At 46.6% G+C, this 24990-nt stretch overlaps 1 pseudogene; it reads right to left on the bottom strand.

Moving 5' to 3' along the window:
• Positions 1-231: 231 nt before the first annotated feature.
• LOC100831911 lies at positions 232-2240 on the bottom strand (annotated as a pseudogene).
• Between the last annotated feature and the right edge of the window lie 22750 nt (positions 2241-24990).

Below are 24990 nucleotides of genomic sequence, written 5' to 3'. Positions count from 1 at the left end.
GAGATACAGAGAGAGTGAGTTGCATCGATCAGCAGCTTCAAATGCGGCAGCAGGTGGAGTTAATGAATTCCAGCATTCAACGTGCCTTAACCAACCCGTCTCTCGCTCTCGCCAGGGTCTAGCTCTCTCGATCATGGATGATTCTTCAGTCACAGTTGAGGGCCGTCTTGATGTTGGCGATGGTCGTGTCTATGAGGCCGCTGATGGCGTCCAAGGACCGGCAGCTAGCTCTCATCTTGCTGAGTCGTTGCGGCCGTCGTCGGGCAGGATGGCGAACCCCGTCGGCAGCAGCTGGATGTTCGCCGGGTCTTCGCTGCTCATCACCAGGTTCACCGCCCGCATGTCCATGGGCGCGAACACCACCATGGACCCCGACGGGTCCACGCAGCTCTCCTGCAGCACCTGCTGTGCTCGCTCGCGTTCTGGCCCTGTCAATTTGCACGTTCAAGATAAAGAAACACGAAAGCAATTAAACACCATGCTGGACATATGATTTCATTATTACCCGCTGCAAGGTGACGCGGTTGCCGGGATCCGGGCCGCTGGGGATGCGACACACCTCCAGAACGGCATCGCCGTTCGTCAGGACGTCCCACTGCAGCAACGGCGAACAAACGGCACGGTAAAGTCACAGACAACATCATATCGACGACGGCGTCAAATTAAGCAGCCTAGCTATGTACGTATTACTCCTACGTGTACATAGGCCAAGGACGGAACACGGGACCGGCCCTGGTTGCGGGTGTTGGCGTCGCTGAGGAAGACGAAGACGTCTTCGGCGGCGATGGGGAGCCAGATGGCAGTGGTGGCGCTCAGCACGATGGCGTGAGGGAGGCCGAGTTCGTCGGCGAGGAGCAGCTGGGAGAAGCGCACGGTCATGTCGTTGCCGCCTGCACCGGGGATGGTGCTCCATTGGATGTGCTGCGACGCCGTCATGGAGCTGCAGAAGTTGGCCACCATGCGCTGCGACAGCCTCATCATGCCGCGCCTCCCGTCCGCCGTCACTGCCAACAACAACAAATTAAACCCAAAACTCGCCGTCATCGTCATGATTTAATAAAAAATAGATTTTTAAGGAGTGGATAATCTTGCTTCTGTGTATATGTATACCTCCGACCATGTCGGCGTTCATCACGGCCAGGTCCGCGAGGGCAGCGTAGCGGTTGCACGCGTTGGTCAGCGCGCCGAGCCACCTCTGCGCCCCGAACCCGGCGCCGCTGTTCACGATGTCGCGGTACAGCGCGTCCACCGGGGCCGTGTCCTCGATCTCCATGTGTTCGACCCAAGTCACCCGCAACAAACAAAGAGGAGCACGAGAAAAAGGCGTCAGAACTCAGAACCCACCATACGTGTGAGTGAAATAATTTAGATATTCCGTATAAGAGATTGACCTTGGAGTAGCCATCGGGCATGTCGGCGATGAGGCAGCCGGACGGCAGCCGGCGGGAGCGCGACGGCACGTCCAAGTCCACGTCGCGCTCCGTGTCCACGGACACGTCGGCGATGGCCCACTGGCACCTGGTCGATCTGCCGGCAGTAGCGCAGGAAGCTGAACTCCCGGGACTGCACGAGCGGCGTCAGCATCTGCAGCTCCTCGTGCATCTGCGCCACACCAGGATTAGACTGCAAATTAACCAGGAAGAAGAAAGAGGATGGATTCGTTCGATGGCGTTACCAGGATCAGAGATTCGCTCCTCCCATCCGAGCCATTCACCAGGTTGTCAACGGTGCGCGCGTTGGCCACGATGCTTGGGAAGAACTCCATCCACTTGCTCTGCAAACACGGACAAGCGAACAGGTTAGGATTAAACGTTCTTCGAAAAAAAAAAGGTTTTTGCTATGAAGAAATCGACTGTTTTTCGTTAGAGACAAGTTGACGGTTGGATTAGCACGCGGGAGATAGGAAAGTGGGGATGACATACAGATCTGAATCTGTGGATCTAGTGCATCGACTGAGATTTAAAGTTTTTTCTTAAAAATCAAATCAAGCGAACCGAGAAAAGCTGACACCCAAAGAAAACGAGCAGTTGGTCGAATGGTTAAACCCGGACGTCGTCGCCGGCGCGGACCGACGAGCTGCTGCCAGGCTTACCAAAGAGGCGGTCATAGGTGTCACGGTTGAGCGTCTCGTAGCCGTCGCTGCCGGGGACCTTGATCCAGAGATGGTCGCCGGCCTTCGCGAGGCGGATCACCTCGTCCATGGCCCCGGTGGCCTTCCCGGCCATTACGGGGCGCTCCATCTCCGTCACACGCGCCGGCATCTCTCTCTCTTTGGGAGAACGAAGAAGGATAAGAAAGAGAGAGAGAGAGATTGTTGTGTTGTGCTGTGCTGTGAGATCTTTGGCCGGCCTTTGCTCCTATTTATACACGAAGAAACACTACTACAGAAAAGCTTATCAGTAACGGTCGAAAAACAACATCAGTAACGGCCGGGGCCGCCGTTGCTAACTTCGTGTTACTGATGATGGGTATCATCAGTAACTGTCGCAGTGACCGTTATTGATGTATATATATATACATCAGTGGCGGACAGGCTGACACGACTGTTACTGATGTATATTCATCAGTAACGGTCGCGTTGCCACATCAGTGTCGGTCGAGTGACCGACGCTGATACATTTTCGGTATTTAAAAAAAAATTAAAACCACAGAAATACACAGAATTGTATATACAGCACATCACAGATTGTATATACAGCACATCACATAAAAATACATAAAAAGCCGCATCACATCACAGCACAGCACATCACATCACATCATTTAAACCATACAAATGTATATAAAGCTGCATCATTTAAAGCATATAAAGAATACGAAAGTATCTCACTTCACGACATTGATTACAAAGTATCTGGCTACTCTTGCCCATTTCGTACCTATGCCATCAAAACCATCAAGTATATATCGGCCGAAAATTTTGGCATGACCAATGCTAAAAAACTAGCAAATTTTCTCTACTAGGAGCTCGAAACCTGCATAAAACCCACCCGCATATGTACCCCCTCGGCACGATGACCGGCCCCTTCTCCAATGACCCGACACGATGGTCAGGCCTACAATTCATTACTCAATTCTCCAAAATAGCATATAAAACCGCTATATAAAAAACTACATGTATGGCATCGAAAAAACTAAATGTATAGCATATAAAACAACATGTATATAGCATATAAAACATCATGTATATAGCATATAAAAAATTACAATGCATATACTGATGTGTGGTATATATTATCAAATGCATATACTCATGTACAATGCATAAAACATCATGTAAAATGTGCTCACTACAATGCTCTGTAACTCAATACTATATCAAATTCACAATGGTAAATAAAATGTATCCATGTTACAAATTAGCTATTACAATATGTGTGCCCATCTAACTCAATACTATATCAAATTCACAATGTATACATGCCTAGGTGTGTGGTGGGAAATGTACATCTAATTTGATATAAATTATCTACTACTACAAACTACAATGCTAATCCTAAATTAACAGCAACAAATCCTAAATTCTAACCCTAAATTAACAGCAACAAATCCTAACCCTAAATTAACAAGAACAAATCCTAATCCTAACCCTAACCCTAACCCTAAATCAAGCTAAATCAGAGGAGAGGGAGGAAGGCAGAGGAGAAGGAGGTAGAGGCACGCACCTGTGGCTCGGGGAGGAGGGAGATGGCGCGGGCTTGGTGAGGAGGGAGACGGCGTCGCGGGGTGGCGGCGCTCGGGCTCGGGGACGAGGACGACGCGGGGTGGCAGCGCTCGGGCTCGGGGACGAGGACGACGAGGCCGTCGGCGACGGGTTCCGGGCGAGGACGGGGAGGCGCGGGCTCAGGGCGGAGGAGGAAGACGGCACGGAGGCGAGGACGAGGAGGCTGTTGGCGGGCTCGGGGCAGCGCGGGGTCGACGGCGGCGGCGGCGCGAAAATCCGGCAGCGCTTCGGTAGGGTTAGGGAAGCGCCTACTGCTGGTCTCTTGGGTTAGGAGAGGACGCGCAGGCAAGAACGAGACTAAGTGTTTCGGTGTGTTCCCTTATATACCCTATATACATCAGTAACGGGCGCGGAACAAAACGTCCGCCACTGATGTGCTCAAGTGAGCAATGCTCAACAGAACATCAGTAACGGTCGCCTTGTTACCCGACCGTTACTGATGTGTACAAACATCAGTAATTTTGGGAGTGACAAAGCCATGTACTAACATGCATACACAAAAGTACATCGATCACACATAATTTCACTTAGTACAAAGTTTGCATTAAGATTCAGTACGTGTACATTTTACAATGTGACTACTAGTGCTTCTCCTTCCTTCGGTAAGTCATAACTTGACTCCTCGCAGAACTGCTTCTGAGGTAGGATTTTTGTGGTATTTTCTCGCTCTCGCTCCCATCACTTCTTCTTTTCCCTCTCCTTTTCCTCGTTAATATCGTGCGTTCCGCTTCTTTGTCATCTGCGGCGGTCGTCGGATCATGGAAACCTTCTTAGTCTTCTTGTGAAATAACTCCGTCCACTCCAACAATGCTTCTTTTCCCTCTTCTTACTACGACGCAGCCTTTATTTGCCGGGTCGTCTATGTAGAAAACCTGCTTGCATTGTTTAGCAAAGACCCATGGTTCCTCTCTTGCCGGGATATTTCTGACGTCAACTTGTTCACGAGGGATCTCAGGAGATAGCACCATCGTCGTGAACCTGTGATTTTCTTCTTTGTCACCTTTGGTCCATCTTACACGGAACATTGGGATCTCTGTGATTGAGTACTCCAATTCCCAAATCTCCTCGATAACACCGAAGAACGTTTTGGTTTTGCTGTTGTCGTCGGTCGCGGTCTGAGAAGTCATGACTACACCACTATTTTGATATGTGCTTTTACGGTCCTGAGACGCAGTGTAGAAGTTATAGCCGTTGATCGCATATGATTGCCAAGTAGAGACGTGGTAAGCAGGTTCCCGTGACAAACATGTAACCGTCTCTTCTCATACATTGGTCGTCTCCCTGCCGTACCAATAATTCTTCAGCCACGCTGCGAATGTTTTATTGTGCTCCCAGTGGACCCAGACTTCTCCTCTTTTAGGGTTTTCATTTCGCAGTTGTTCCATGTGCATTTCCTGATAAGGCCGGCAGCAATCGACAGTTTGCAAGACAACCAAATGTGCTCTTTCAAAGTCAGCTTTCCTTCCTCTTCCATAGACATTAAGGTATGTATGTCCAAGGCCACCTTCGCCATCGAGCTTGCTCTTGTGCCGTGATTCGGGAACACTTATTGATTTCTAGTCGGCCAACCAATCCGTGCAGAACTCGATGCACTCTTCTGCCCTAAAGCCTTCCACGATGCTACCTTCCGAATGCGATCTGTTACGAACATAGCGCTTCAGAACCCCGTTGTATCGTTCAGGGCCATACATGTTATGCAGGAACGAGGGCCCTAGGGACAAGATCTCATCGCATATGTGGATCATTAGATGGACCATGATATTGAAGAATGATGGAGGGAAGAACATCTCGAGCTCGCATAGAATCTGTATCATACTATCCTTCAATATCTGGCATCGTCTAACGGTGATTGACTTCTGCGAGATGCTGTCGAAGAAGTCAGAAAGCTTCATGATTGTCTCCCTTACGTGCGGCTCCATGATACCTCTGATTGCGACTGGAAGTACTGAGTGAGTATGACATGGTTGTCGTGAGACTTCATGCCAGATAGCTTGTGACTTTTCATGTCAACTAGATGCTTGATGCTTGACGAGTAGTTCGATGGGACTTTAATGTCCTGTAGGCACTGGCACATCCTATGCAACTCGTCTTTGTACAGGTTGTAACATGCAAGATGACACCGCGTGGTCACCGTCACGAAACCATTCTTGTCGGCTGCCAACACTTGATCTTTGCCCCACAACTCTTTTCTGATAGACATGAGATCCAGGTCCTTCCGTGCATTGGGTCCATCTTTCGTCTTCTCTGGAATGTTCATCAGCAACCCCAGCATGCTCTCGCATACATTTTTCTCCACGTGCATGACATCTATGCTGTGGCGGCATTCTAAATGTGCCCAGTACTCCAGGTGCCAGAATACGGACCTCCTTTTCCACAAGACGCCTTCAGGTTCCTTATATTTCTTCGCAGCAATCTTTTCGGGGACAACTTCAAGATCGTTCACAATTTCGAGGATTTGCATACCAGACTTCTCCTTCGGCGCTGTCCCGTGCTCCGTCTTCCCATTGAACCTTTCCTTGGCATCCCTCCAAGGGTCTTTAGCATCCAACCACTTTCGGTGGCCCATGTAAACAATTTTGAATGAAGCGGGCAACTTCTCCGATGTCGTGTTTTCCCCGCACTTTGTACAGGCCTTGTAGCCATGTGTCACCTGGCATGAAATATTTCCATTTGCGGGGTAGTCATGCACGCAGGTCAGAAGCGCTGCTCTCATCGTGAAGTACTCCCTCTTGTTTGCGTCCCAAACCACTCTGCCAGGGTTCCAAAGCTGCTTCAGCTCATCCTTCACTAGCTGCAGATACACATTTAGGTCAGCTCCCAGCTGCTTTGGACCCTGCATGAGCATGCACATGTGGATGTACTTTCTCTTCATGATTAACCATGCAGGAAGGTTGTAGACAAATAAGATCATTGGCCATGTGCTGTGCTTGTTGTTCATGTTTCCGAAAGGATTTATCCCGTCAGTGCTAAGAGCGATCCTCAGGTTTTTGGGCTCTGCCCCAAAATCAGGAAATGCCGTGTCGAAGTTCCTCCACTGAGTCCCATCGGCAGGGTGTCTTAGGACCCCAGCTTCCTCCACACAGTAGTGCCCGTCAGGATCGAATGCAGCCTGCGCCGGATCGTGATAGACGAGATACCTCGCGTGCTTAACGTTCTGCATCCAACGCTCAACTCGGCCACCTGCCTTAAGATACCAAACAGTCTTTGCCGGCCTGCCCTTCATCACTTCTTCCCCATCGTCTTCGCCAGCTCTGGCGTTTTTCTTCTTGTATCTCGATGCACCCCATATGTGGCAACTCTCATGGTTCTCGTACTCTCCAATGTATACCATGCAGCCGTTTGGACATGAATGATGTTTCACGCAATCTAATCCAAGCGGGCATGTAATCTTCTTCGCCTCGTATGTGCTCTTGGGCAACTTGTTTGGCTGTGGAAAAACCGAAGCAAGGTAATTCAACAAGTCCGTGAAGCCCTTGTCTGACCAGCATCATGCTGCCTTCAGCCTCAAAAGTTCGAGCGTCACTTTGAGCACGTTGTTTTCTTTGCCAGCTCCATCATACAAGGGCATGTTTGCGTCCTCCAACAATTTTTTGAACTGAGCAGACTCTGCCTCATCTTCGGGGTCCTCCAGCTGCTCCCGTAGGTACGGGTCATCTAGCATTTCGGCAATCCTGCCACGTGGAGCTCCGTCACCTTCCACATTAGCCTCCTCATCGACCCTTGTTTCTTTCTCAGAATCATTTGCCAGATCATATCGCAGGACATCATCATCTTCGCTACCGCTACCGACATCAACCGCATCCTCCCCGTGACAAGTCCAGTGAGCATAACCTTTCACAAAACCCGATGCCAGCACGTGCATCTGAACATCTTTAGGCTTCATCATGCATGTGTTTCCACATTTGCGACATGGACAACGCATCATCACAAGTCCTTTTCGTTCCATATCACCTTTCGCGACTCTAAAAAAGACCGTCCATTCGGTTATCCATCGAGCATTGATTCTTTCCTTGGCGTACATCCAAGAACGGTCATTCGATCTACAACAGAATACACAAGAAAACAAACAAAGCAAAATAGTTAGCCTAATCATTGACAAGGGGATTAAGGTGTTAATTAACCGGAGCTAACTAAAAATTTGAAATTAGAGACATTCGGAGAGAAATTGGAGGCTGGCGAGAAAGATCGGGAGGGAGAGAGAGCTCGCAAGGGAGAGGGAAGCTCCGGGCGATGACGAGGAGGCCGCATTTTCGCCGGCGGTTGGAGCTCAAAAATTTGAAATCGGGGAACTTCGGAGAGAAATTGGAGGCCGGTGAGATAGATCGGGAGGGAGAGGGAAGCTTCGGGGTTGAGAATCGGAGCTCGCCGGCCGCCAGCGCTCCAAAAATGGAGCTCGGAGGCCATGGCCGCCCGTCGGCCATGGAAACGGCGGCCGCCGGCGCGCGCGCGTGGGGGGGGGGGGGGAAGAGAAGGAAGGGGAAGGGAGGAGGGGCTGCTTGGGGGGCTCGCCGGCGGCCATGGCACCGTCGGGCAGCGCTTCGACGTCGCCTGAGAAGAAGGGGCCGCAACTTGTCCGTTACGCCGCGCAGCGCGACCAGCTGTGGCTCTGCTCTTCGTATTTAAACCGCGAGATCATCAGTGGCGGTCGGGAATTGGGCGACCGTTACTGATAATAGTGGGTACATCATTAATGGTCGCGTTAGGGCGACCATTACTGATGCATGGTTCATCAGTGGCGGTCGACTCTTAACCGACCGCCACTGATGTATCTCGCGAGGTATGATGGTTCATCAGTGGCGGTCGCGCGCCACTGATGTATGGCTGGGCGGGGACGGGCAGACCCCGCTCTGTTCATCAGTAACGGTTGCGGCCACTGATGTTGTTCATCAGTAACGGTCACGCCGGACTCGTTACTGATGTGCCGTTGCATATAGACCATTTTTTGTTTGAAAGTGGGTTGTGTATTAAGAAATAATGGAGTTCGAGTACAATCACGTATAACCCGGCTCATCACACAGGACGGCACAGAGTCACGCAAAACACCACCACACCACACACTACGACACCAACTAGCGATACCATGGGCTATAGCATTACAAGATCTATTAATCTTACGGACTTGTATGCAAGGGTCAAAGAGCTTTATCAGCTTGATATCCTCATAAGTGCCACAATTGACCGAGCGATCCTTAGTAGAAGAGTTGATGGCCAAGGAAACAGCAAGGCAATCAGTTTCAACAATGGCCGGACGGTCAGACACCGTGCGCAGAATTTTAATGCCTTCAAGACATGCAAAAGCTTCTGCTGCCTCAGCACTTGGGCAATCGGTAATGATGTTCCAGGCAGACACCAAGGCTTTACCACTGTGATCACGAATCACTACCCCCCATGTTGCAGAATTATTAGACTCCAGGAAACTAGCATCGACATTAACTTTGAGCAAACCTTGATCCGGTACTACCCAGTCTTCAGTCCGACATATAGTAACAACGGGCTTCATCGGACCACTCAGGATCCTTTTACCTTTACTATCAATGACTGGATCACTAGAGCCCGCCGCGGTCAGGGAGTCAAGGTAGTTAAACAGGAAGTGAGCCGAAGCCTCGACAAGGGCATCCCCCTTGGCAAAGATGATGTCGTTTCGTAGATGCCAAGCTCGCCACCACAAGAAGAGGAGCTTGACACGAAAATCAGGGCAGACTCGATCTAGCAAAAATAAAACCCAGTCCTTACCAGTATAGGAGAGTACGTCTTCAGGGGGGAGGTTCCACTGCTTACGAACACTATCACAGAGTGCCTTCGCCTTTGTGCAAACCATGACAGCATGGTATCCATCTTCTAGAGCCATGCCGCAGATTGAACAAGTGGGAAGGAGATCCATAGCACGACGATGCCTATTTTCTTGAACCGCAAGTGTGTTGGTTGCCAATCTCCAAGCAAAGACTCTAATCTTTGGGGGAACAGGGGCTTTCCAGATGTTGTCCCAGAGTTTCCTACCGCTATCAGGGCACCCACTAGCACCGGTGGAAGTTAAGTTTTGTTTCAGATTTAGTCCAAGGCGATACGCACTGCGAACTGTGAAAATCCCTGACTTTTCATAATGCCACACGATGAAATCATCGTTACCAGCATGTAGCAGCTTGATCTTAAGGATTTCTTGAGCATCAAAAGCATGAAAAACAGACTGAACAAGCTGAGTGTTCCAGGTGTTATTGTCCTGGTTAATGAGATCCTCAACACGTCTGATTCGGGAGCTATTAGCAGGGGTCGACACCTTGAGATGACCACGAGGTATCCAATTGTCCCTCCAAATTTGTACCTGAGAACCTGACCCGATACGCCAAATATTACCTTTCTTTAAAAGTTCCAACCCATGCATGATTCCTTGCCAACCCGGCGAAGTGTTCTGGATGAAAGCGGTGTCAGTGAGTTTTCCATGTGGGTAGTACCTGGCTTTTAGTAATCTCGCACAAAGAGAATCAGGGAACATCAGGAGTCTCATGCTTGCTTCGCCAACAGGGCTTGGTTGAAGATTCACAGATCTCTAAAACTCATACCACCATAAGCTTTTGGTTTAATAAGTTTATCCCAGCTCATCCAGTGTGTCTTGCGATGATTAGTCTCATCCCCCTACCAGAAATCTCGAGATATATTAGATAGATCTTCACATAAAGTAGCAGAGAATTTGAAGATACTCATAGTATACGTCGGAATTGCCTGAAGAACAGATTTAATCATTATCTCCTTGCCACCACTAGAGAGATATTTCTCGGTCCAGTCTGAACATTGCTTGGTCAGTTTGTCCTTAACCGATTGAAATTTTCCATCCTTCATTCTCCCTTCCGGAACCGGGAGCCCTAAATATTTTGCCTCAAAGCACGTGGATTGAACTTCCAGAATTTGCTTGACGGTTGCACTGTTCCCAACTGAACATTTATTTCCCATCATAATCGAGCATTTCTCTTTGCTTAACAACTGTCCTGTCCCTTTTTCATAGATCGTCAGCACTTTCTGAATTTTCTGAGCTTGATCTTGATTAGCTTTGAAGAAAAGTAAACTATCGTCAGCAAAAATGATATGTGAGATACCAGGGCTGTGGCGGCAAATATGTAGCTGCTGGATGGAACCAGACATAATTTCTCTCTGGAGCAGCAGCGATAGGCATTCGGCCTCGATCAAGAACAAGTATGGCGACAATGGGTCACCCTGTCGTAATCCCCTAGACGGCTGGAAGTGTTCGAGAAGCTTGCCATTAAACCAGACACTGTAGTTTACTGAAGAAACACAAGTGATGATCCAATCGATCCAAATACTAGCAAATCCGAGCTTTGTAATAGCAGCCTGCAAGAAGTTCCAATCCACACGGTCATAAGCTTTCGCTAGATCCAATTTGTAAGCACAGAAACGACCTCTATCATCCTCCAATTTGTAAGCATATAGACCGTTTTGTAGTAGTGAAAGTGGTAACGCTCGACTCGGGATCAGCAACGCAGAAGAGGAAATATCCAGCGAGGTCTTGGTTCTTCAACCGGTCAAACTCATCCTAATCCCATTTTGTTTCCTTCCTCGCTCGCCCGCTCATCGCTAGCTGCATCTTTTCGCGAGCAGAAACGGACGCTTTTGACCCAATTTTCACTCCTGTTGGTCTTCAGGGCTCCTCCCTCCGTGTCTTGTTCCTCCTGCACACAGCGAGAGGGGGGATGAAGCCAGGCCAGCACCAACAGCGCGGACAGCAGTAGTGAGCTGCCAGTAACTGATGAAGATTTTTTTTAATTTTTGACAGCTAAAGTAACCGATGGCGAATTAATGGCCGAGGTTTTGACCACTTCCTTCCTCTCTCCAGACGGCCTCTCTGCTGGGTTTTGGATGGGAACAGCTGGAGCCGTTTAAGGCCAAACGGGTCATGCACTGCTGGTAGTTTGCGCCTCGCTCTTCTTTGCCACCCGAAGCCTTCTCTCTCTCTCTCTCTTTTTTCTTCCTTTCCAAAAGGCCACCGATCTATTAACAATCGTCCAAAGAAGTACAAAAAATGTTAAAAATTACAAATAGATATTCGAACGACCTAGCGATGACAACAGGCACGAGAACCAGCCGAAGGCGGGACACAATTTTTGCCCCCTCTCTCCTCACCGGAGCCGGACAAAAGGTTGCCAAAGATAAGAACCAGAGGACAATGGAAAAGTCGTCGTACTAAGACGCCTCAAGACTAGTGCACCAAAGCAGCAACCATCGTAAAAGATAGAATCATAGATAAAAGAGTTATACCTGAAACCACACCAATGAACACGAACATTGAGCGGATCCGAAGGGATTCACCGGAAAAACAGTTCCACATTCCCTCCGCCAGCGCTAGGCGCACCACCGGAGCGACGACATGACAGGGATGACCTTCTTTATGACCACAAGATGTCGCTGCCGTCTCACCATCTTAAAGAAGACATCGAAAAAATAATCTATAACAAGAAACAGTAGATCCATCCGCCTGCCATCGGCCGAGATGAGCCGGACATCCAAGGCCACGAAAGCCATCGAAGGCGGGGCAGCCGACAGTGCTGTCAGCAGAGGGTGTGGAAAACCTATCCGCCTTGAGGTTCCTGGAAATCGCCTCTCTCTGACCTCACGTAACTGTTCGGACAGATATTATATTTGTTATCTAGCTATATCTATTTTTAATTACTCCTAAGCCTTCGCATACTTCTTTCTCTGAGAGAGAGCAGACCTTATTTACGTAAATTGTGAAAAATTTACATATAATGTGATCGACTATCTGTATGACCTATGGCTAGATATTATTTTGGTCTTTGTCGTTGTTAAAAATGAGTTAACTTTAAAATAACCATGTTTTTGGGAACAATAACACGTAAATGTGTTAACTTTAAAATAACCATGTTTTTGGAAACAGATCTTTTGTTAGAGTTTCTTGGGCATAAGAATTTTAGAGTGTCAGTGTCGACACATATTCTCTAATTTCATTCGCTTTTACTTGGAGCAATATGAGATGCAGTGTCATATGGGGGAGGGGGGGGGGGGGTGGGGGGGCGTGGAAGCACCAGCACGGGGCTCCCGAGAAGAGGGCGACAAAATAATTTAGTCAAGAAGTAGAAACACAAAATAAGAGAACAATATGGCGAGACAAATCATCACAATCCTTAAATATTAGTATTTCTCTGTCCAACAAAGGATGTCTCTACTTTGACTAAATTTAAATGCATCTATACACTAAGTCTAAATTTTGACAAATTTGAGACATCTTTTATTGGACGGATGGAGTATATAACTTTTTATGGTATATATGCTACTCCTTTTGTTGATCCGGTAATTTATTTGCCTCTAGATTGCATAGCATTGGACTTATCATGGTTGACAATGTGAACCATGTTCCCGAAAAAATAGCACGTAAATGGCTGCATGGATCATTAAAGTGCCAGGGTATATATATCATCTGCGTGCTTCTGTAAATGGTTGCGTGGATCATTAAAGTGTTGGCATATTATCTACGTACTTTCATGCATGTAAGACAGAATCCGGAATTCAAATTCAACCAAATGAAATCATATCAAAATTTTGATTTCATTTCATTTCTACCAAATGCAATGAATGAGGTCTACCAGGTTCAAACGAAATTTATTTTATGAAATCTTGAAGAATGAAACTTTAACAAAAAATAGAACTAAACCTAAATGAAATTTACCTTTTGTGTCTCTTCGCGCAGGGACATCCAAGAAATTTGCCTTTCTATGAAACCCGCATAAAACAAGAATGAAATAATGGAACCTGAATGGGTTTTGACCTTTATGAAACCTCAATAAAAGCGAATGAAAACTTTATGAAATGGGAATGAAACCTTGGTAAAAAAATAATGGAACGTCGATGAGATGGAGAGGGAGGTGTTAGTTGCTTCGAGATTGATAGAGGAGGGTAGCAGCGGTAGCACGGGGCTCCGGAGAAGAGTGTGGCAAAATAAATTTTCCAAGAAGTAGAAACACAAAATAAGACAATAGGCGCTTGTTGTGGGTCGGTGATATTTCTTCCCGATTAGCTATACATTGAATATCTATTCCTTTTGAAGTTTAGTGCTGCTTTCTTTTATGAAGTTGATAAAAATATATGCTATTTGTTAATTGCTACCGAAATCCAACATATTTTTCCTTTTCTTCTTGTTCGCAAGAAAACTTCAGGCCGGAAAACAGGAAAAAAAGTCTTGAAATATAGATTTCAAGAGGCGAAGCTGCAGAAGGCAGGGCATGTGAGGCCCATCCCACGCAACTACCCAAGGTATCAAATTATATATATTAGAAAGGTCATCACTAATGGGTTTAGGAATATATGAGTCCTCGGTGGCGCCGCCATTCTCAGCCGGCGGTGACATGCTACCGCTGAACGGCAGCCGTCATAAGGCCGTCGCTAACATGTGAAGCCGGAGGTGAACTTTTTAGGCTACCCTAGATATGTGGGTCTTCACTATGAACAATGCTCAAAGGGATATTCAATATTCGCTGCAGGGTACGATGCCTGTGATAGTGCCAGTCACCACTCACAACATATTACTCCCTCTGTTCATATTGTTCATATTAACCGACTCAATTTTGTCTAAATATGAACGTATCTACATAGTAAAATACGTCTACATGCATGTTATATTTGCCACTTAAGATGGAACGAATAATATGGAACGAAGAGAGTTTTTTTTTTAAACTTTCACAACATGTTACTGACGAGCGCCGGCCCACACCATCAGTGGAAGCCGGTTTAGAGCATGTACAATGCAAGATGCCTAGGTGGGTGCTTAGAAAAATTAACCGGTTTTTGTTAAGCACTGATGCTTATTTAGACTAAGCAGATGTCTAACTTGGCACCTCGTCTATGCAAATAAGCACTGGTGCTTAAAAAAGTGCTTGGTTTATTTTCGTAAGCACCTGTCTTAGCACCTTGCATTGTACATGCTCTTAGACGTCGTTCCGTCAGTGCATGGACTAATCTGCAGCGCTGGGTTCACGGCTTCAGGCCCATTCTTATCGAAACCGTACGTACATTACGGGTTCAGATGGATGTCTGTTACGAAATCCGGCGGATGCACGATCAAGGATGACACCGAGGCACGATATTTGTTAACGAGGTTCGGCCAAAGCCTACATCCGCGGGGCATGACTACGGGCGCTCCTCCCCTCATTATACCGCAATACCGGCCACCCTGGGCGCTGGCACAAGCCGCCGGCTCCCCTTGTGAGCCTATTGCTATTATGTTGTCATGATCATTTTGGACTACCTCGCGGTGCCTTTGTATGTTAGGCTCAGGTTACACGTGTTCGACTCCAACACCTAACCTTCTGCTAATCCAAGTCCAATTGTAACCCTACTCGTACACATATTCGACACATATCTCAACAAACTCCCCACCTTGGCGAATATGTCCCTCACCTCCGTGTACCTTGGACTTGAACATGAGCTGCACTGCTACTTCGTTAACATCACATGACTCCACCTGCAAACGTAGTTTCTCCTCTTATTCATGAACAGTCAATGCTTCCGTGAAAAATAATTTCCTCCACACTCCCGCCTTGTGCTCCTAACTTCCCAGAGTATCCCCTCAACGCCATCACACACCGATCATAAAATCACCATATTCGACAACACCGATGTATCGTCACCCCGGTTCCCTCTTCCTTGATCTATGTGAAAATTGAACTCACATGTTAGCTGCCACATATAAGAGTTACTTGAACTCATCATCCTCGCCATCGTTGACTGTCCTCATGAAACTTGAAGGAATGTCGCCGCCGTCCTTGAGTCACCTTGAGTCAATTTCATAGTTGTCTCATCCCTTTTCGGATAGTCTTCTACATGTCCCACAGCTACATCACTCCGCCTCCTTCTGCATACCGTCACCTACACTTACATCACAGAATATACGGTCATGTGCTCTCTAAGCTTTTGACAATTCAGACTTTCCAAAAACACTTTTCTCTCAGATTCCCCATGGCCGACTTTTGTCCATCACTTAAGACCTTCAGACCATCCCGATAGAGCCAGTCACCAACTTGAATCTGGTGCTCGCCAACACTGCTTTAGCACCCCTGCACGCATGTCAAACCATTGTCTGACTGCATATGTCATGGTCTGTTGCCGTGTCATGTGCTTATCGCACACGTCGCCGCTATTTCCGCTCATCCGCAATCTTGGCCAAGATCTACCGGGTAGCTAACCCACACCATCTCAAGCCCCACTGCAGATCCATCAGTCATACTCATTCCCGACTGATGCCAAGTTTCACGCATCCCTCAGGCATGCGCCACGTGTTGCCACGCCACAGACTTCGGACACCATCAGCCCTCACACTCCTACGTCGTTGTCGCCGATTTCACCATTCTCTTCTGTTCCGACCGACATCCCTGTCAATCTGCCAGACTGTCGTTACCCCAGCCGTACTTGTCCGACTGCAACCGTGCTCCACCTTGCCTCGTGCCATCCCAACACCAAGTGTATTGCTGGACGCCTTGTAGATACACGATCCTCACGACACGCTCCAGGCTACTCCTAGCCGCACCCAGAGTCCTGTCAAAACTCCCGACAAACCATCACAAGCTTGCTTTTCAGAGAAACTCCTGAGATCCCTTCACCTCAATACGCAATCCTTTTTTTTTCTTCCTGCGAAACAACGCGCTCGAAAAAATATTATCTGTGCAACAGATGAACTTGACCTTTGTCTCTAACCTGCCGCTAGCTCTCCTTGGTCTGTACCCTTGCCTTGGCCTCGCTGAACGCTGCGTTCATCAGCAGTGGATTACCTTTCTGAGTGATCCCGTCCCTTGCTTCTTGATTCGTGTCCTACACGGCCTGCCCACCGAAGCCTATTCAGTATCTGCACGCAGAAACCAGGAACCCGTCAGACTCCCTGATGCCTGCACACGCGCCCAGCACCGCCTGAATCCGACCTTCGCCCCCCTGCCGCTGGAAACAGCCCTGTAAGCGCCTGCCTAAAGCTGCTCCTTTTTCTTTCTTTGATCTGTTTTGAATCCGAGTAGAACTCCAGGTGAGCCTTCAGCATGCATGCAATCATTTTCCTTTTTCCGTTGGAATCCATGCCCAACGTGCAGGAATCCTTCTTTCCTGGTTGCACACCGACTAGTAATGCTCCTCTCTGCATGCCACCTGCTGTCCGTTTTATCACCTGACACGAACACGCCTTGGACTCTTTGACTCGGACTTCTAATCCAACTGCTGCAGCCTCTCCAGAAGAGTTAATTCCGGTGTATGTCCCTTATCGCACAAACACGCTGCCGCCGACCCTTGTAACAATCGCACCCTTGTGCAAATTCTATGCACAAACCCTTGTTGCACCCTGGCCACCTGCATAGTCGACACAACTCGTCCACCGTGCCATAATGCCGCCTTGTGCTACACCGATCCACCGCTATACCGCGATGCATTCCGCCCCGATCTATCCGGTCGCTCCTGCATCTGGTCGTCGGTTTGATCGCGAGCCGAAGCCGTCGTCCGATCTGCGACGTCTTCCCAGCCACTTTGTCGGCCCGATCACCACGCCTGGTCGATATTTGCCAACTGCAGCCCATCAAACGGTTCAGGCCACCTACCTGAAGTGTCCAACTCCACCGATCGGAATTCCGATCGCCGCCATGCTCCATCTTGCATCGCATTGGACGTTCCGCGGCGCCCATTGAGCATGATCCTCGCACCTCCCACAAGATCTCCCGCATCCTCCAACCTCGCTCTGATACCACTTGTTACAAAATCCGGCGGATGCACGATCAAGAATGACACCGAGACACGATATTTGTTAACGAGGTTCAGCCGAAGCCTACATCCCTGGGGCATGACTACGGGCGCTCCTCTCCTCATAATACCGCAATACCGGCCATCCTGGGCGCCGGCACAAGCCACCGGCTCCCCCTATGAGTCTATTGCTATTATGTTGTCATGATCTTTTTTGCTACCCCGCGGTGCCTTTATATGTTAGGCCTGGGTTACACGTGTTCGATTCCAACACCTAACATTCCGCTAATCCAAGTCCAATTGTAACCCTACTCGTACACATATTCGACACATATCTCAACAATGTCTGTCTGTCTCTTTATATTTTTTGTGTCGAGAAGTCGCACAACCAAACACTGGCCCCTCTGCTAGCCTACGCATACATTACGTGCTTTTCCGAGTGGGCTGCGACTGTGAGTAACTACGGAAGGCAATTCGATCAAGACACAAACATTGCGAGCGGGAGGCCCCTGTTGCGAAAGTAGGGCTTTGCCTTGGGCCTGCCCGGCCTGGCTAGGCCACTTTGTCCTTTCTGTGCCGTTGTTTTTGTTTTCGTCTTTTCTCCCCTGGAGTGATTGTATTTCCTCCTCGAAATGAACACCAGCAATTTTAAGTTTTTTTTTGAGAACTCCAGCAATTTTAAGTTGTTAATGTTGTTTTTCGAAATGATCGCAGAAAAAACCACAGCCCGGCCGCCTCGCCTCTCGTCGTCCGGCCCTCTCTTTGTGCGGCCCACACGCCGTAATCAGTCGCACGCCCTCTCCTTGCAACCGATAGTCTCACAGTTCTTGTGCATGATCTATGGGGGCCAGGCACATTCTGGACCGGCTAGCACACCAAAATTGTCTGGCCCGGGAAACATCCATGTGCCTCCTGGACCTTTCGTTCCACAATATATACTGGTTAGTCTGGGCCAGCTTCTAACAAATCCAAAGAAAACATAATGGCTGCTTTATGTTTTTTACTGCAAGTTTATTACAGGGCATGTTCATCTGGTTTAACATCACAGACAGCACGCATTTGAGAAATCCGAGGACTGGTCATAACTCATAACTCACACTAACGGTCTAAAACGGACCAACCTACTTACTGTATTCTCTATCATCTCTTGAATGTTAGTGTACTGATAAAAGCTTGTGACGTTTGCCACCGTACTCATACAGGCTTCAATGCCCGCTTAAACTCCAGCAATCACCTTGGAGTGCGAAATAGACAAAGAAGGAGGATATAATTACTCCAATAAAAATCAAATCATGGCAGAAAAGACAAGGCCAAATGTCAAATTCTGCTATTTAAGGTGCCTGGTTCGTTGGTGCTGATATTATTATAGCTTGATATAGTAATAGATCATTGTCACTTCAGTGGGTCACTAGCTAGTCCAGCTCTCCTTATCAACGGCACCCAACCCAATTAGGGTTCTCTAGACAGCAACTGGAATCAATGAAGTGCTTGTCAATGCTGGACACATGATGAAATGAAATGCTGCAACATCAAGAGTTGTAAATATATGCACCAAATAAGTTAGTTAGTAGTACTACCAGTGAGTATATAACAAGCACAATTAAACCAGGTGTATTGATGAGAAAAGGGCAGATGTTATTGTGACCATTTACAAGATCCTCAAAGCCTTTCAATCCGGCCTGCAGGTTTGTTCTTTCTTTATTGGGCTTGATTGTATATCATTTTGTGTTTGAATAACCGGGGTTTGATTGGTTCTACGTACACCACTGTCTGCATTACTGAGAAAAGAATAGCACCATCCGTACACCACTGGTAGAATTCAGATTCAGTCAAGCTGGCTATCTATATAATCCAGAGTCATCTTAGAATCTAGGATTGCTCATTACTTCACCAATTTGCACAAACACGCATACGGCCGTGCAGGATCGAATTGGAAAATCTTACGGCTCAGACGCGTAGTTGCTCGAGCTGTCTAATTGCGCGCAAACGGCTCCACAATGATTTCTAAGGCTGGCCGTGCATTGCATTTCATTCAAGAACATGGCAAACGACTGTTTTTCTCTCCGTTGCGTTGCCTCCTTCCCTTTGATTTCGTCGCTGAAACCTGCAGGGAATCTGGTGGGCGACTTGAATTAGCAACATTGAAGCCGTCATATGGATCGCATAAATGCGGCCCATTTACTAGTATGATCAAATGCACATTTATTTCCTGGAGGGAGTTAATTTCTAACTCATCATCATCGTTGGACAACAACCTCTATTGGGATGAGCTTCAAATATGCAAAAACCTAACATTCTCAAAAGCAACCTGAATGTTTTTTCTGTGTATTGTGAGGCGACTCTGAAGCCGATTTTCAGAACATGAGTAAACATGGACTCTATTCTGAAAAAAAAATTATATATATATATATATATATATCACATTTTATGTTCTGAAAAATTATGGAAAAACTTCATGCATGCCAGTATTGCAAAGAAACTTGTGCCCCTAAATTTTGGTTAAAAAAATAAGACTATTTATGACCTGTGCAATGATCACAAAATGCATGCTTGTATGGGAATTTTATTTTGTGATTTTCATACAAGCTGCAAATGGTCATATTTTCTGATGTGTCAGCAGATGCCCCTCTAAGAATCCACTAGAACTACCAGAAGAGCGTCCATCGGTATGCCTTTAGTGGAAAAAGGCGAGGGACCATTGTTGTACGTACACATATGCTATTCCAAATTCAGGCATCCACTGAACTTACGAAATACATTGGCCGAAAGTAGGAAGGACTGGTACAAGAGCTTCGGCGACTGACCCATGGCATCTTTGGCTCTTTGCAATGCGGGTGCTTTCCCGTGTTCCCACGTGAACCAGGGTGTTTATGTAAATTTTCTGCCAAAGTTCTTTCAGATTCCATTTTCAAATTCTCTTCTCATATTATGGTGCCAATTTCCCTTCTTGGAAAACTGAACTAGTTTTTCCTGAATTTGATCTCTTTTTTTCTATTGGTGAATGTCAAACAACATTAATTAAGTGTTAGGAGTCACGGGTGACGTAACATGGCAATTTGAACACTACGTACGTACGTGTTCGGGATGAAAATCTACGATCTAGTCTTCACTATTGGATCCAGTAACCACATATGCATGTTGATCATCTTCTTGCCGAAGACGTTGCCTTTATGCCGATGATCCGGCTTGATTTGGTTTGACTCGGCATCTAGGATGCAAAACCATGATATGATCTAGCCTTCACTAGTTGCGTATGACGATCGGCGTGTACGTGATCTCTTTTTTAAACACATTGCTTTGGAACAATGACGATTTTTCCCTAAAAAAAAGAACAATGACGATTTAATCATAGGTGTTGTTCTGCCAAATAATGGTTAATTGTCCCATGTACTAAACTTGTAATTGATTATCTGGCATCTTCGTGAATAAAATTTAGATGTATGCATTCGAAGATGCAAAGACAGAATAAGAGGTTTTGACCTTTCTTTTCCAAAAACAAACCCGTTACTAAACCGTCGCGGCCGTTCACCAGCTCTGCTCACTCCTTACACTAGAATGTCAAACTTCATGCGATAGCCAACGCAACCAAATGCGATCCGATGGAAAGATCTAATCAATCCACGTATACATTTCAACACCTCTGTCACGTGTGACGGGAAAAACACGTTTAAACTCAATTGCTCAAAGGTACGTCTCAAGAGGCAAATATGTGGACGGAGTGGACATGAGCAATTTTTTATGATAAATTGTGAAAACTACAGGACTCGAACTTGAGACCTTTGATTACGATGCTAGCAAACGGAACCAAAACACCGATCTCATGAAAAGGGCTAGCCAATCTTCAATCTTCGACATGGAATAGTTCATCAACTGCACCATTCATCGATCGTTCGCGCGCCGAGACTTCACACTATGATTAGTTCTAAGATTGGATGCATGGGGCAAGCAAGCTGGGTGCTGACTACGGAGTATATAAGGGCATCTCCAATAGTACAAGTCAACAAGCACTAAGAATTAATGTGCTATGTAGGATTTTTGATGATGTGGAGAGGAAAAATAATGAAATGTGAAGTTGTGGTTACTTGTATAAAAAATTGCTTTGGCTCTTGTACCAAGACATAAGTAACAACAAAACACTTGTTGGAGAGATCTCTTGTTACTAAAACCTTGCTTTGTGGGTCCCACACTCTCACATTCATCTATTGTTTTTCTATCTTAGTACTAGATCTTAGTAACCATCTATTGGAGATGTTTTTACTAGTGATGGGATAAAATATTTACTCCCCACTTAGTAATCGCCTATGTAACACCTGGTTAAGATGCCCTAAGAGACGCCTTTACTGTTTAATATGTGATTCCGTGCTGCATGCACTAGATGCGTGTCAAGCTCTGAGAGGCTGACCTCTTTAAAAATCTTTTTCTCCAAATGCTCTGGAGCCCTGCATGCATGCATGCATGGGCTGTATATAGTGCCACGACAGTGTTTTCCCCTCAAATTTGCTTAAATATGTATGTATCTATGTCTAAAAAGCGTCTAGGTACATGTAATATTTTGACAATTAATATGGATAGGACGGGGTACTAATTTACAAAATATGTTGAGCGCAATTCTTGACGTGTCGACTGGTGGAATTAACTGGTGCTTGCGGCTAACACAAGCACGAATACATGTGCATGTGACACACCGTGTCGGTTCTACATACTAATCGATCTAGGCTGGGTCGACAATAATTTTGAAACATGACAGGACGGCTGCATATTTCACTCGAAGAGGAACAGCCATCACACAGAACCCCCAAAAGAAAAAGAACAAGAAGCCTAACTCGCAATTTTGTACTACTCCCTCCATCCTGAAATCCACGCCACTTATTTCAGGACGGAGGGAATATAACTTTATGATAATTTACCATAGCGATTAGACTTTTCAATACAAAACTAGAACTAAGTCTGCGAATTTTTAACAGAGAAGTCTAGGACCGGCATATTTGCCTAGAGTTTGACACCAATTGTGACTGATTCATGCTTCCTTGGTCTTTGCCTTGGCCGTGGCTTGCCCCTCCTCCCCACTAATAACGCCTGGCTCGGCTTCGATGACCTCTCCATGGTTGTCTCTTTGCCACTGCCTCCCTACGAGTGCGGATGGGCAATGCCAAAGATGAGCACGACACTCGATGACATCCACACTACGTACTAGGGCACCATCAGGGTAGTCCACGATGTTGATGATGAGGTGGCTAGACGGTCTGGTACTGCTAGACACAATCTCCGATAGCGACATCATCAACGGCATCTGGTGTTGTTATGACGACGTGGTGGCCTGCGAAATCTATTACTGATGATGAGCTATCTAGCTTTCTCGTGTTATGTAGGGTTAGTGCGTGGTAAATGCTGGAATTGTGAGGACATATATCATGGGAGATTCACTTGGGTGGATGTGCACGCGGGTAGATTCGCTCGGGGGGGGGGGGGGGTGTGTGGACAATTGTTTTCCTTTTTTCTTTCTTTTAGGGTGTTGGGGTTGGGTAGGTAGGGTTTCCTTCAATAGAAGGGCACCAGAAGCGCCATAATGGCAATCCATTTGACCGTTGCATCCAGGTATATGGCACATATATATACCGTAAAAACGTTAAACTTGCTACAAGAGGAAAAATAGGGTTTCCCTCCTATGTCGGCATCGTCTGGTAACCGTTGCGATAGCTAGTGACCGAGAGGGGCTCTTTGTCGTCCTTCCCTATGGTGGTTTTGGCAGGGTCTTCCATGACGCATATCTTCTTCATCCATCTACACTCACCATGACCTTGAAAAATCTTGGAGACATGGATATATTTTTTGGGAAGACTTTTCATCTGTGAGTAGCAAGGCAACGGTTTGGGAGTGGTGTGACAAGGTTTGCTTGCGTGTTTCGGCATTCCAAGATAAGAATATGAAATTCATGTGATGAAATTGCAAAGATTATACCTGCCTCCGCCACTGAAGACAAAGCTATATATCCTTTCGTGTGTTAGCTACTCTTAGCCGATCTAGACGATTAGAGTCGGTGTGGTGGCACTTGTTGGGCAAGTACTCCCTCCATTCCATAATTCTTGTCTCAAATTTGCCCAAAAATGAATGTATCTATTTCTAGAAAGTGTCTAGATACATGTAATATTTCGACAAGAATTATGGAACGGAGGGAGTAGTACATAGAGGCAGCTGCTTCGGCCTCCATGGCTTTCACAGATGCCAGGATGCAACAATGGGTAATGATTTTTCTTTCACTAGTTGTTTCGAGCAACAAAATACACGCTTAAAGAGAATGTTTACTATCTTTAGGTGTCCTGACATCAAATAATCCATGTCGAGTCACATCTCATTTTGTATCTAATAAACGGTGGTGTTGTCTAAAAATGACAGACCATAGTCATCGAATGAGATCTTTATAGCAGTAAAGACTAGTAAAGAAACTTCACCTATGTCTTAGATACCGCATAAGACAGTATAGCTTGTGTGTGTATGACATGACAGATATATTGCCTGAAAGATTGTTTTATCCACTAAAACTAAATCCTAAATCCTAAACCCTGCCCGGAAATTCAATTTTGGTTCCAGAGCATGCACATGCTCCCGGGGGAAGAAACAAGTATTTTTTATCAGAAAATTTCACGAAAAATCACACGTATCAATATATATTTAAGTATTATGTGTACATGTATTTCTTTTATCTTGCGAAAAAGTTTACTTTGCGAAGCACTGAAATTTGGGACATAAATTTTTCTTATCAGGCATATTAATTACTTAAACATATAGGTTTGTAATTATTTCCATTTTAAAAAAATAGATATTTTAATGTTTTACCGGTTTTACTGTGGCGTGGCTGTCTTGATCATCGCCATCCGGTCGTCTCGTGTCATGCCCTGTCTTGTGGACGGAGCCGGGACCCCACACCGATCATCTGATCCAAGTTTTCTCCGCCGGCACGGCTCACACTTGCCCGTCCATATATCCGTTTGGCTTGTGATCGATCGAGTTGCAACGATTTCCGCGGAACAGAATTTATATATCCGCGCGCGCATGCGCAACTAGGTACTAAGCCACGCGTGGTGGTTCTCGCATTTATGCAATGGTTGTCAAACAGTGTTCTAGTTGGAGGAGGAGGAGCTCCGTATGACGCCTTGCATTTGCCATTACTCCGTCCCTCTCTCCCAGTACTTGTCGAACCAGCTTATTTCCAGCCATGCCTTTTGTTTTCCACAGCCTACTAGTTTAAGGCTTCGCACTCCTAGGAGACAGGAGTGGTCAAGACGAGAGCTAAATTAAGACTGGACACGAACGTGGTGGAGAATTTCCATGCTTTGACGACATATATACTCCTTGAACAAGCTAGGAGTAGCATATCGCATGTTGATAAACAGGATTATATAAGAGGACCTTGCCCTGAACGATGATTTTTCGCCTCTCAATTTTCAAGAGTCCATGTAGCAGCGTGCGTGCTGCAGGATCGTCAGTTCGTCACCACACACTGCAGATATACTTGTGTGTTGACTCCCGTCCCGGCC

Source organism: Brachypodium distachyon, chromosome 1, assembly GCF_000005505.3.
Source record: "Brachypodium distachyon strain Bd21 chromosome 1, Brachypodium_distachyon_v3.0, whole genome shotgun sequence".
Classification (NCBI taxonomy): Eukaryota; Viridiplantae; Streptophyta; class Magnoliopsida; order Poales; family Poaceae; genus Brachypodium; species Brachypodium distachyon.
Note: the sequence above shows the minus strand (reverse complement) of the source record. Positions and strands in the feature narration are given on the sequence as shown.